Below are 15,221 nucleotides of genomic sequence, written 5' to 3'. Positions count from 1 at the left end.
GTTCGGCAATTTGAAGGCTAGTGTTATTTCCACTGATTTGTATTTCCAGCTCTGGAGAGCAGCCAACCAATTAGAGCCGACTATGAGGGATAAAAAATAAATGTCATCTCTTTTTCATGTTTCGTTAGCTGCCCATTAAAAAAAATTACTGTATTGGCAAGTGAGACAGATGCAATCAGGTGAGTTGTTTTAAGTCCACAAGCAGAAATAATTATTTCTATGTAAACACCTATATTTGTATATACCAGCAGCTGCTACTGTAGCTTCAGTGGCAGCTGCTTTTTATTTCCCATAATGAGAAATTTGGTAACAAACAAAGTCAAACTGAAAAGCAGAATGAAATCAAACAAGATGAGATTTCAGTTTACACAAATTCTTGATTATTCCTTCAGTTGTTCTTCTGACTTTTATTTTCCTGTTCATCACCATTTTATAGAAACAAAGCATAACAAACTAGTGTTAAATTCACAGTTAGTTATTTACGTCGCTGTTCACAGCTATGCCCGTCCAGAATCTTCTCAAGAAAGTTTGTACAGTCAACAGGCTTTAAAAGAGGGCACCCAATCCCAGTTTCACAATATGATCAGAATTTGTATCAGCTGGCTATTTTGACACAAAATCCATGAAACATATTTACAAATAGGCGCACAATGCAAAAGAAAACAGCCTGCATGTTTCACGATCAGTCATATCACGTTGATTGGGCATGCTAACTCATACAGACGTGCATGCATCAATTAGTAGAACAGACCTGCCCCAACTAACCCTGATCAACTGCCATTTGAAAGAATGTATATAATGTATAGGGGTCATTGCAGATAAATCAGATAAATTCAGTTTTATTTATATAGCATGAAATCACAACAATGGCTGCCTCAAGGTGCTTTATATTGTAAGATGACAACTCTACAATAATACAAAGAAAACAGAGAAAACCCCAACTATCATATGACCCCTATGAGCAAGCATTTTGGCAACGGTGGTAAGGATAAAATCCCTTTTAACAGGAAGAAACCTCCAGAAGAACCAGGCTCAGTGAGGGGCGGCCATCTGCCGCAGTCAGTTGGGTTAAGGCGAGGAAGACATGCTGTGAAAGAGAGAGCCTAGGGTTCTCTTAAGAGAATAAAAAGAAGCTGGAGATCAGATCAGAATCCTCTATGAGCTTGAAGTCGGATGCAGAGGTTTTGCAGGACATTCATTCTGCAAAGTCCTCACGTGGTTGGGACTTACAGGAGAGGCCAAGAGGAGGGCCGTTCAATCTGTGAGCAAAGCTGCAGAAAAAGTTACAAGGTGGTTTAGGATTAAGAGGGCTGATCTGTGGGTTGCTGCTGGCATGTAATTTGGGGCCTGCTCAACCTCAGGTCACCTGGTGTCTCATGTTTTGTCCCACTGTATCCTATGAGAATTCTTTTGCATACTATAGTGGAAAACCGAACATGAACAGCAGCATCTTTAGAGTTTCTTTAACACAACCAAACACTGAACACAAGAGAGCACCCACCTGTCACTCAAAGCACCCACACCCTTAATAATGCATAAGTTTTATAAAAATTCACTCCCCGTGCAATCAGCTACTGAAACCTAAACCAATTTTCTTACCAGGCTGTAAACATGTTTTTTTCCGTTGTGTTTTGTGGCGACCGGCTCGCTTCTTTTGGCTCTGGCCTCAAACTGCACTTCCTCACTATTCGAGAAAGTTTATTTTTTGGGATTAACATATTCACTTCATTTTTAGCCAGTTCAGATGACCTACTTACAACTTATATAGGGTCACCTGATTATGTGGGTGATAGCAACCAGCTGCTTGTTTAAAATAACCATATGAAGAGGTGTTTCTGTTAGAATCTGTGGTAGCATCACCTGCTAAAGCTCCACCATGTCTAGCAGCTACTCTCTAACGCAGGGGTAGGCAACTCCAGGCCTCGAGTGCCATTGTCCTGGAGGTTTTAGATGTGTCCATGATCCATCACAGCTGATTTAAAGGGCTAAATGACTTCTCAGCATTTCTTGAAGTTCTCCAGAGGCCTGGTAATGAACTAATCATTTGATTCAGGTGTGTTAACCCAGGGTGCGATCTAAAACCTGCAGGACACCGACACTCGAGGCCTGGAGTTGCCTACCCCTGCAACGCGTCTGTCAGGCATTTTGGAACTGGATCACACTTTTTTTTTTTTTTAAATGACAGAAATATTGCATGTTGGAAAAAAGCAATAACCCCATGACGCTGAAACATAATAAAAGTGAGGGGGAAAGCTGCAGAATAGCAGATATTCTCTGATTGTCCTCTTTTACGCATATAAGGTCACTTCATTCGTTCTTCAAATCAGAATTGATTTTGAAGCTTTGCATTTACAGCTTGAATGAGAAATATGCTAACTGCAGAAATACAAATACCTTTCAGAAAAGGATACAACCAGAAGCAACACCAACAAATCTGTCATGTGTCAAGCAGCTCAAGCAGCATCATATCAGTTGACAGCGTGCATTGTTGGGACACAACAAGCAAGACAAGCTGTTTGCTGTCACTTCAAAGTATCTGGTAAAGATCGGGGGAGCATGCTTGACACAGGGGGAATACAACGCTTCATATTAAAAATGCAGTTTCCGGTGTCAGAAAGTGGTTACAGGTGAATTCAAGTTAAATGACATTGTCTGATGTTATAGTTTGAAGTGAATACTTCAAATCAAGTCATAAATTTGTTAAATATATTACAGATTTGAGGTTAACTGTTCTCAGCATGATGATTCATCCCTATATGACACATCGAGAAAAATAAAAAAATATAGAGGCCATTCAAAAATCTGCTTCTTGTTTGTTTGTGTATGAAAATTCTCTGAGGACATAAAAAATCTGCCACTAAAGTGCAAATGCCACTCCCGAGAGCCCCGAGTCACATAGCTGTTTACAGCATCTCATCTGTCACACTTGAGTTTGGAAAGAAGAGGAAGTTCTTCCACAGATGCACAATTAGGTGATGCATTTTGAAGTAATAATTTAAAAAGTGTTGCGTGTTTTGGTCTTGCGCTGGTATTTACTGAGGCCTGAAATGGCAGAGAACCAAGCTTTCATGTACGCGCCTCAGACAACGAGAGCTTTTTCAGGGCAGAGGCATGAGTGTTTGATTCAAATGATTCTTTCTCATCTTTCAAGCAGCAGCAAATGAATATGAATCAGAGGCCTGAGAAGACTTCAGGGACTGGTAAAGTGTCATGAAAGCAAAAGAAGGAATTATTCCATCACAGGCTTTTAACTTTTTGTCACTTTTAATTCTAATCTCAACATTTCAAGCTTGATTCCCAAAAACAAACCAATCAGCTCTTTATAAGATAGACAACGAGGATTCACCATCCTGAGCCAGAAATATAAACCCTATTCTTTGGAAAATATGTTTTTTATAATAATGACTTGTCTTCCCAATTAAACTGCCAAGGAATATGTAATGATTGTGGGTTTACATAAAATATTTTTCCCCCAGTACTACAATTATGTGCCTCCCACAAGCTAGAGGCAAGTGGTAAGGGATAGTCAAACTTTGATGCCATTATTTAAGAATTGTTGGTTAAATGTTGCTAAATTTGCTCATCAGTTTTTATATCAAATTAATGCTTTGCCTTTTTCCAGTTTAAATCTAAACTAGAAGACACCGGATCTTTATCCTCAAATATATAGCCTATTAAAAAGAACAGCAGAGGACAAGCATACACAGTCACCCTGAGCTGTGTTGTAAAGCGTGTATTAATGTGAAAACAACAGGTAGATTAATAATGAATCAAATTAAATCCATCCATTCATTTTCTGCTGCTTTTCCAGGTCTGTGGAGCAGTCTCTTAGAGATGCCGAGATCTTTCTCTCCCCAGCCGCCTCCTCCAGCTAATCCAGGAAGACACAGAACCTCTCCAAAGCCAGCTGATAGATTCAATCTCTCCAGCAAGCCCTGGGTCTTCCAAGAGCTCCCCCCGGTTGGACGTGCCCCGAACACCTCACCCAAGAGGCACATGGGAGGTATCTTTGTAAGATACATAAAGACCCTTTCAAACACAGACGATTAGGGCTGAAAAGGCCGTTATTCAACTGGCTTTTGAAAAATATTATTGGAAGGTTGATGGAAGAAAAATTGTGGTAGGAAAAGGTGCAGCCTTGAGAGGACTGTCAAGAAAAATCAACTCAAGAACTTGGGAAGGCTTCACAAGGAAAGGACTGAGGCGGGTATCAGTGCATCAGCCATGAAAACATCACCATGCACAGATGTCTTCAGGAAACGAGCTGCAGCTTTTACATTCCTAATATCAGGACAGTCCTGAAGCAGAGACTACGTCAGAAGAATCATACCCGGGCTAGGGAGGAAAAGTGCTGCAGTGTTGCTGAGTGGCCCAAAGTCTTCTTTTTAGATCAAAGTAAACTTTGCATTTCATTTGAACATCAAGGTCCTAGAGTGTGGAGTGAGAGTGAAGTTGCACAGTATCCAAGATGTTTGAAGTCCAGTGTGAAGCTTCTGCAGTCTGTGATGATTTGGGGTGCCGTTTCACCTGCTGGTGTTGGAGGCGGTCGGGTCCACTGTGTTTTAACAAGTCCAAGTCAACACAGCATCTACCAGGAGGTCACTTTATTCCTCCACCTTCTGACAAGCTTTATGGAGACACCAATTTCCCTCTCCAGCAGGACTTAGTGCCTTCCCACAGTGCCACCTTGCATGGCCTGAACACCACAGAGAATCTATGGAGTATTATAACGAGGAAGAAGAGAAACACCAAACCCCCAAAAAACGATGAGCTGAGGGCTTCTGTCAAAGCAACACAGGCTTCAATAATACCCACTGACTAATTTTAAGGCATATCCTAATAATTTAAGTAAATGGATTTTTTTTTAAACTCTTATTTATTTTTAGTTATTTTTTAATTTGAATCTTATTTAAATTGAAAAAAATATGAACAGTTTATGAGAGTCATTATTAATTTGCAGTAGAGTGTGATTATCTTGCTACATCTTTCCTCACTAGTAACTCTTTCATTCTTGATATTTTTTTACACAGGTAAGTACGTCCCAGATTCATTGCTTCAGGTGGAGGATAGACAGGAAATCAATAGAACACCTGACGTGTGTCTGGAAACACTAAGTCACCCGTCACTTCACCTCACAGCTGAGAGGTGACGGGTTGAAACAGAAAACAAACATGCCTGATTTACACAAAGATTTCAGAATTATTTTGGTTTATGGCGTTTCCTTACCTCCACCTTCTGTCTCCTCGCTAGTGATGAAGAAGGTGAAAACAAGAGGAGGTGCAATAAAATGTTTTGGCAGATTCTTGCTTTTGCCATCTGCTGCTTATTCCTGTCTTTCCTTTTTTTTAAAAATGCATCTGCCTGCTCTTTCATCTCGAGGCTCCTGCCTTGTGATGGGCCACGCACACCAATGACTAGTTGCTTATTGAATCACAATGTTTGAATAGTTATCACTGCATACACATGAGATTAAAAAAACAGCCCTTTCTTCTTACAAAAACTATAATATTTATCTTTAATTATACCTTCTTAGGTAACTCTGTGTTAGATATAACTGGATATATCTACAGGTTTTGGTTATTAGTTATACAGTGGAGGGGGCATACTATGGTTACACTACATTAAAAACTGGACACCATGTACAAGTCTAAAATAGCTATAACAATGAGTCAGCGTATGGTGCTGGCTCTCTGGGACACAGTAAAGTAAGCAAAATGGATATACTAATAGATAAAACCTCTGTGGAGGAGTCTGCATGCTTAGAAATAAAAGCACTTTTTTGCATTCAAGCACAGCTCAGCTTTGGTGGCTTCAGAGTTAATGTTAGTGACCCACAGTCATCGGCTGTGGAAAAACAAAACAAAAGGGGAATTTAATGTAGCAAACATAATTAGAGTTGCAAAACGATCGAAACTCTTTTGGGAGCTCCTCTGGTTCTTAAAGTTTTTGTCAGAAAAATTGGTGACCCCCAAATTTAAATATCAGTCAAAGATAACACAAGTAAACACAAAATGCAGTTTCTAAAGGAAGGAAAAAACTCCAAACCTACATGGCTCTGTGTGAAAAAGTGGTTGCACTCGAAACCTAATAACCCTTAGCAGCAACAACTGCAATTAACTGTTTGCAATAACTGGCAATGAGTCTTTTTCAGCACTGTGGGGGAATTTTGTCCCACTCATCTTTGCATTATTGTTGTAATTCTTGTTGGAGTGTTTTGATCATTGTTGAACCTAAATGTGTTTCAGGTTGAGGCCACAAACAGATGGCTGGACATTCTCCTTCAGGATGTTTGGATGTTGTTCTGGGTTCTTTTGTGACCTCTTGGATGAGTCGTTCTTGCACTCTTGGGGTAATTTTGATCTCCTCCTCACTCCTGGGAAGGTTCACCGCTGTTCCATGTTTTCACCATTTGTGGATAATGGCTCTCACTGTTCCCACAGCTTTAGAAATGGCTTTATAGCCTTTTCCCAACGAAGAGATCTCAGTGACTTTGTTTCTCATTTGTACTTCAATTTCCTTAGCTCACAGGATCTTTTGGTCTACTCCATTTTCTCTTCTTTATTGAGAATGTGTATGGACGTCATCAGGTTTGGGTGTGGCTAGAGAAACTGAACTTAGCTTTCCGTTAGCTTTTATTTCCCTTTTTATTTTTATTCCTGTTAATAATAAACAACTTCATCTAGATGATTTGAAAGATTTTAAGTGTGACAAACGTACAAAAAAAAAGATACTATGATAATAGTGCACACAAACTTTCTAGACTTTACACAAGCTAAAAGGTTAGTTGCTTAAAGATTTAAAGCTGGGGGATAACCATCATGTTTCTGGCATAATCAGACAGAGAAATCCATAATAACCTTTGAGCATATTGTAATTCAGAGAAAGAACTAGGCTCCTGCCACTCCTCTGGGCTTTGTTTTCAGGATTTATAAAACATTGCTCATAGCGTGTCTTTATAGACCAGGGATTGGACAGTTCAGTCCAGTATTGCATCATTTTTTATGCGTACACAGCTTTTTGGCATATTCCTATGCTCATCTTATGTGAAGAGGGCAGAGCCGCAAAACAATAGGTTTATTTTTTAAAATGTGCATTTTTCCCATAGTTTCTGCCTAATGCACCTAAAAGAACAAAATACTTCAAACAGGACAATATCTGATGCTGTTATGGGCTGTAATTCTAACTATAGTGCTCAAAAATGTCCCCAATGCGACATGATGCAGGGCCTCAACAATCAGACTGAATAACGCAGATTTAAATCTTAAAACGTTTTGCTAAAATAGATGTGTATGTATACATAAGAGTATTTCTAAAGTTAAGCTAAAATATCTGTCGGAAACTCAAGACAGGTGACATAAAAAGCTGAGGCAGCATTACAAAACAGTTAGCTCATCCCAGAGGAGCCTCACAGTGACTTGTGACAGCCATCTCTCCCGAAGAGTGAGATCGTTTTGGAGCTGATAGTGACCGAGCTAAAATGGCCCTCTTCAATGGTGTGACAGGCACAGATGCATCATGTCATAATTAGTGTACAAGACGGCGGAGGTAACACTGCTGAAGAGTGTGTCTGTCCCAGAAGAGGCTTGTCGTGATGGGTAAAAGTCAAGAGAGGAACCACGGCTGTAGCCTGGCAGGTGAACAGGAGATGCTAATTGGGTCAGACACTGCATCGCCACAGCTCCTCCCCACCTCCCCAGAGATTTACTGTTTAATATTTAATAAACCAGAGCTTCTCCTATTCTCATTTTCCTTTTGTGTTTTTTAAAGGAATCCTATTGATTTCAGGCCTGGTTGTTCAAAAAGTTTGAAGATTATTGGCTTCACTCATCTCCATCAAGTTTTAATGAAGACCTGAGGAGGGAAAAACAGCTGGAGTAGGAGAAAAGATGAATGTGTGAGAGAGAAAAGGAGACAATGGGGGAGGACGAGAGGATGAGTAATGACCAATAAAGGAGCACATGGTCCAAAAAAAAAAAAGTGTGACTGTGAAGAGAAGCTGCCGAAGGACATGTAGGAAAAGACCGTTTTTCTTTCACAATAGGCGTAATGCTGTGACCTTACTTTTTAAGTTCAAGTTAAAGCTGTGACAGGTCACCAAGCTGTTGTTTACCAAAAAAGAGTTCCCATGTTTCCCTCAAAATCATTTTTAAAGACAGTTTTTGTTCAATATTTTTTTAAATCTATCACAAAGCCTAGTGAGCTAACTTCAAGTTTAACCCTGAGTAATATTGACTAATCAAATGATTCATGTGAAAATATTCAAACTAATACATAAGAGTAGAAAGGCACTGAATAAATACCAGCTCAATTCAATTCAATTTTATTTACAGTTGCTTCAGTGCACTTTATATTTTAAGATACAGAACCTACATTAATACAGAGAACACGCCAACAATCAGATGACCCACTTCAGCAAGCACTTGGTGACAGGGGGAAAGAAAAACTCTTTTTTTAACAGGAAGAAACCTCCAGCAGAACCAGGCTCAGTGAGGGGCAAGTACCTGCTGTGATCAGTTGGGGGTGAGGGGAGGAAAATAGAACAAAATACACACAGTGGAAAAGAGCCAGAGATTAGTAATAATTAATTACTAAATCCAGAGTGGTCTCTAAACACACAGTGAAAGAGGTGAGTGAAGAAGAAAACCTCAGTGCATTATGGGAAGCCCCCAGCAGCCTAAGCCTATGTAGCAGTTCAGGGTAGGGTTCAGGGTAACTTGATCGAGTCATAACTATAAACTTTAACAAAAAGTAAAGTGTTAGTAGAGAGTGTCTCTGTTAGCCGAATCCAAACTGCCCATGTTAGTTGTTTTCCATGTTCGCTGTCATACTTGTGAAAAATTGCTGAAACTGGAAGAAAAAGACTAAAACTGTCATGAACATGCCAAAAGAATAAATTGCTTATATTTAAGTAGTGCCTGAATTTAATTTTAAGTATACCCCCATCTTAAATCTGTGGTCAGATGGGCAGTGAAAGTCTTCAGCCCTCACTGCTTTCCTTTCCTCATTAGTCATGCATTCCTTCCCGGCTTTAAGTGGACCTGTCCAGTCTTAGCATGCAAAGTGCTTTTGAGTGGCCTACTATACATACTGTACAGTATTCCTCCTATTACACATGCTTTGACACACTGTCTTCACTGCAGTAAACTGTGTTTGGTGTGTATTACATGTAAAGCTTTGGATTTTGGGATTTTTTTCAATGTTATATCTTTTTTGTTTGTTTGTAAAATATATCTCTCTGCTGCCAGGAGACACCTGCCTATACAATCAAAACTGCTCCCAACAAACATAGATGTTTACATCAGCGCTGTAATTTGCACTAATCAGCCGAACAACTACTACTGTTATAACTTGCACATTATTTTTCTCAGTTTATATATACTAACTTATTGGATGTTACACGTTTACTTTTTAATGCACAGGTACAATGCACAATCTGCACTTTTTCTAAATATTCTAAATATTCTTAATTATTTAAACATTTTCCAGTACCCTGCTCTGTCTGCACACTACAACCTGGGTTTGCCATTTTTATCTGTACAATAATCTTAATAACTGTACAGTATTCTGTTTTTGTAACTATTGTCCATGATGTAAATACTTTTTTCTGTAAAAAAAATTGTGTGTGTTTTTGTTCTGTGTCCTGTTCTGTTTGTATATGTGGTTTTTTTGGGGGTTTTTTTTGCTACTGTCACAACCAAATTTCCCCTTGCGGGACAATTAAAGGATCATTCTATTCTATTTACCCCCAGACTCATTGGTTTGATTTACCAAGTTGATATCGCTTAACAGGATTCCTAAGGAAAGGGTAGTTGAATCCAGAAAAGGAAAAAAATATATATATCCTAGCACTAGTGAACTTGCTTTGCTCTTGGCTGATAGTAAAGTTGTCCATGTTTGTGATTGGTCGTTGCCGACGCTACGTCTTTTAACCCTCAGGTAAGCCTGGGCTAACAGGGCCCTGAATAAATCCTTGTGCTTAAAACAAAACTATGACACTGGCATCTTATCTCACTCTCATTCAAGGGAAAAACAGAAAAAGAGATTAATTACCCAGTTATATGTTGAAATCTTCTTTTACATTACTACAACTGTCTCATAAAAAAATAACAATGGTGTTACAAAAGAGATGGCACATTTTCCTAATAGGTACCAAATTATTGCAGTAATGTGTTTACATAGGAATTATGTCTAATTCAGTCATTTGCATGAAGGAAATGTAAATCAACAGGATATAGGGTAGTCCCATGATGCACCGATTTGAATTTCAACACATATGGTGAAGAGGTCCTCTTCAAAAACGTGTTTTATAATTATCTCCACAAGCCGCTATTGAAACTGGAATGACTACTCAGAGTGCAGCTGGGAAATTAAGGCAGGAAAGCACATCTGTTCAACTGGCAGGAATTTGTTGTCTCTGGTTTGGCTTGTAAACTAATCATCTGGTTGCAAGACTGGATAGGAGATTTTCCACTTCATGCTGAGGTCTCCAAGCAGAGGGGTCTGACAGAGCAAGGGTTAATGTTTTTACACTGTGATCTCACATCAAGACGACACCCCAGAATCAAATGATTGACATGTAAACTTACCATAGATTTGCATAATAATGTATTTTATCTGAAATCAAATCAAGCCAGGATTGAAACTCAAAGAACTCAAGGTCATCACTTTCATTCACGTTAACTGCAGTCTTATCTGAGCTGAGATTTGGTAAGTTGAACTCATAAATTAGATTCATGCTTAGTATAAACGGCAGTTCACCTTTTGTCATCACTATGGATTGCAGTGAGGTTCTATAAGCACAGGTCTTTGCGCCAGCAGACAACAGACAGATCAATGATTAAAAATGTCAGTCTCAAAATCAGATTATCCAATCCAGGATAATAAACAACGTTTATCATACTAGTTAGCGGCTCCGGCTCCTGTCAGCTCACATCACATTTTCTTCTGTATTAATCAACAGCCCACGCCATTTAGATGTACTAAATGAAGTGCCGAGGCAGGGAGATGCCCGGTGGTTTACAGGCTGGAAGAATCAGAGGTAGATGAGAGCCGTGCTGGTGTGTTGCACAACGCTGCCGCAGTCAAAACACAGAACAGTGATGTTTCCAGATGGCTACATGGTTGCTAAGCAACTTTTCATAGTGTAGTCTAGTCAAAACTTTTTCACATCACACAAACTGCCTAAAAAAAAAAAAGCTAAAATTTCCCAGCACAATGCTGGATCTAAAAGTTAAAGACACAACCAAAGATCCCACTAGAAGCTCCTAGGCCATACTTAACATAAGCATCTCTCTTGTAATGTCTCTGACATGATACTGACTTGTGTACATTTCCCAAAAGTTCACTGCAGTTTCTACAAAGATTATCACATGCAGCATATCTGCTGATTAAATGGCCTTTACACACTACATGTTTAATGTTGCCACCGTGTACATAATGAGAATATTGCAGTATGTATGTTCAACATCCGTGCTGGAAAATAATAACTCTGACCAGTCAACACTGGATGAAAAGTGATCACAAAACCTAGCTTGTAACCTGAGCCTGTAAAAGCTCTAACAAAGAATACTCTATAAAGTTACTTCTCTATAATGTAGTGCTTTCCTCAAGTGGTTCCTCACAGCAAGAAGATCCTGGGTCTGAATCCAACAGCTAGTTGGGCCTTCCTATCTGGAATTTGCTCTCTCTGAGGCTGCGTGGGCATGCATGTTTAACTGGTGATCATAAAGCGGCTGTAAGTGTGAATGGTTGTCTGTTTCTCTGTGTTAGCCTTGTGATACACTGACAGTCTGCCCACAACGTACTCAACCTTTTGCCATATGGCAGCTGGGATAGGTTCCAGCCCCTCCAGAAGCCTTGACTAGCTTCTGTTTCTCTAGGGCCTTGCTAGCATAGCTGATCAGCAACACAAAGACATACACACTTGTGCTACCATTCTTTTCTATACATTTTAAAAGTAAAACCTCATAGTTCTTACATCATAGGAATGTGCTATCGCCATCATAGAATCACCTTTTTGGACATCACGGACCAGAGAAATCAAGCTGAGATGAAGGTAAAGTCCTGAAAAGATGTGTCCGGGGTCACAGTAGGCCAACAGCCTATCTGTTGCTAAGTGTAATTGGATGTGTATTCTGTGGTTTGACCTCAAGCCCTGCTTAGTGCAAGCTGGGACAGATCCATTCCCCTTTAGAGGGGATAAGCAGGTTAAGAAAACAAATCACTGAACAAGTCTAAATCTGAATTTAAATAACATGGGTCTGCTGAGAATTATTAAAGCACTTGCAGGACTTTCTCCATTAGTCAGTAGCAGGAACTGCCAAGGTTAGTGCAGATGTGCACTCACTCGTCAGAACTTCAATAAACTTCCCTAACATGCCCGATTTAAACTCTGGAACATCACAACTTTGCAGAGATGTATTTCAGAGAGGTTGCTAAAATATAGGCATACATAGAAACAATATAAATAGAAGAGTGATGGAGGGGAAGACAAATCACATTTGAAACTCCAAATGCTTATTGAACATATAACTCCAACTGCAGGGGACTCCTCAGTGCCGAGAGTAGCAGGCAGATCAATGAAGCGACAGCCGATCAACTGCTTCTCAACCTGCCGTGATTAATATTTGATATCTGAACTAAGACTGAGCCCAAGGAGAGAGAGAAAAAAAAAAAAACACAGTGGGAGAGGAGAGGTCGAGTGACTGATTGATATAGGCAGCTTGAGAAATCTCCAGGCTTTGCAGAGTTGATTGCAATCGGAGAGAAATAAAGAGGATCAGAAGATATGAAGAAGTGTAGAAAAACATTTTTCTGATGAGGCTGATGAATTGCTCTGATAAATAGTATTTGTTTGGCACAACAGTTTAGAACTATTGATGTTAGGAAACATTGCTCTCACTTCACCCAGTGCGCTGGGTTATTAAATCAATATGATAAATGCTGAAGGACCAGGCCGACTTTTTTCTGGGTTTTTCAAATTGTCAACAAATCCTATGAAAAGACAGAGGGTGTGTAATTCTGCCTGTCAGTACTTTATGGCTCATCAGCTCCCGAATAAAGATAATGAGACTAGAACTACAAATATACAGAGACATTTTTCTAAAAGATGATGGGTTATCTTTAAATATCTTTTAGCTTCTTTGCTGAGGCAGATCAGCTCAAAAAGCTCTTGGACCCCGGCTGCACCTATTGGCAATTATATTTGAATAAAACGATTTGTTTTATATGGAATTATGGGAAATCTGCTGCTAAAGCAAACCAGCAGCTGATATGATAAATGTTCTCATGATCATAATAGGGCCTTCCTTTCAGACTGTCTAAAATACCCTGAGTTACTATGTATTACTTTTTAAAAATCTAATCTAAACTCCTCCCATTTGATTTCTGTAAATTCATTTTACCTTTCATCCAGATTCCCCTTTATACTCCGGCACTCTGTTTCTGAAGCGATTCACATCAAACCTGCATTATTCATGACCGTCTACTCCAACTGGCTGGACAAGTAGCTGCCGGTTCAGTTTCAGTCACCTGAATACCATTAAATGAATAATGCAAATTTACTTTAGTTTGAGTAATATATGGGGTATATAGTGATCTATAAACAGGAGCTGATTCCTGAATAGGAAGGAGGACGAGCTGTTGTCGAGACTTCAACAAGTCGGTATTTTGCTTCGGTATAATTAGAGTTTGGCTTCAGCACCACTTGCCAAAGAGGTGAGATCAATGCACAAAGGGTCGCAGAGGATTATGTTTTCTGACAATGGTGATTCCTTTGTTTTTCTAATCCAATCAAAAGATTGGCTTATGTGGTTATGAGTTACATGTGTCTCTGTTGTGATAAACTGTAGGTTGCCATGAAATTTACCTCATACAGTCACGATCTCCAGCAGGACAAATGTTAATAGATTTTTTTGAGCCCTTAACTTTTCTTTTAGCACAATCTTCAAGCAGAGCCAAACATCTACAGAACTAGTGACTCATCAGCTTTAGCTATATAGTATATTCAGCATTTTAAAAAAAAGAAGCCGGGACTCTTTTAATGTTAAAAGACTGCTCTTAGGATCTACCAAAGCGATGCTTTGTGAGTTTGTGACTGAAAGCTGAAAGCTGGAAACTTTTATGAATTCGACTGGCATTATTGCAAATGTATTCGTTGGAGTTTGCCTTTCAAAGTGCAAAATTGCAAGATGCCACCGAGAATGTTCAAGGTTAGCTTTGCACACTTCGGTCCTCAGTCTTGGCATTTTAACATAAGAGAGCGGACGTGTAAGGACGGAGTGAGAGGAGGATAGCTGCTAAGTTAGAAGCATTTATGCCATGGATGCATTATCAGTTTTACAGCAAGCAGTTTCCAGTCTCTAAGAATCGCCTGCACATTGTTGCTCACAGATAAGCAATTCTTTGCCTTGTCAGAGTTATGCACACTGAGCTCTCAGTGTGCACAACTGAGAGAAATCAAATTTCATCTAGTTTGCCTTTTTGTCTTGTGTTGCCTCTATTACATAACAAATTGATAAAATGCAGCTGTTAGTATATTCCACACTAATACTGTGGAATATATAATGAATCTATGACAGTGTCACTGAATGCAGTTGGACAGTTTGCTGAAACACTAACCACACTGATGTCCTTTTTGTTGCCCACAGCTTGAAATGTGTCTGATTAGATACCAGTGAAATCGAGCAGCATGCAGTAAAAATGAGAGCACTCTGCACATCTGTGCACATGGCACAGCTGCAGTAGCTTCCACATATTGAACTTCCTTCCCTGCCTTACGCTGTTTCCTCTGAGGATAAACCCACACTTATGATTACCAGATTACTAGTTACAAAAGGCACTTGTGTGTTAGTGTGTTACTAAAGGGCATAAAGCACTGAAGATTGTGTTGATCATCATAAAAAAAATTTAACGGTTGTGTCTGCGTTGATACATTTGCACATTGTTTACCGGAGATCCCTGCAGAACTTTTCACTTCCATTTGCGCTGCTTTGTAAATCTGACACCTCGCAAAGATGGTTGAAAGATGAGCTTCATAAATATCAACATTACCATATAGCTTTAAATGTTCACGTTGACCAATCAGTGTTTATAATGTGGAGGGGATTTTATAACTTTGGAAAGTTGGCATCCACTGTTTTATGTTACGGTTCTGAGTCAGTGTTGACCCAGCATTTTGAGTTTCTTATATTTTGGTTTATTTTTGCATTATGGATTGTTTT

General features: G+C 39.4%; 1 protein-coding gene across 1 annotated transcript in view; it reads right to left on the bottom strand.

The window, feature by feature from the left end:
- nrn1la (neuritin 1-like a) overlaps nucleotides 1–15,221 on the bottom strand; it is a 101,686-nt gene that overhangs the window by 23,868 nt on the left and 62,597 nt on the right. The window lies entirely within an intron of this gene.

The sequence above is a fragment of the Rhamphochromis longiceps genome, linkage group LG7 (assembly GCF_057381845.1).
Source record: "Rhamphochromis longiceps isolate RC_006_pf linkage group LG7, R_longiceps_female_GT1.1, whole genome shotgun sequence".
Classification (NCBI taxonomy): domain Eukaryota; kingdom Metazoa; phylum Chordata; class Actinopteri; order Cichliformes; family Cichlidae; genus Rhamphochromis; species Rhamphochromis longiceps.
The sequence above is the reverse complement of the archived record's forward strand: the minus strand, read 5'-3'. Positions and strand labels throughout refer to the sequence as shown.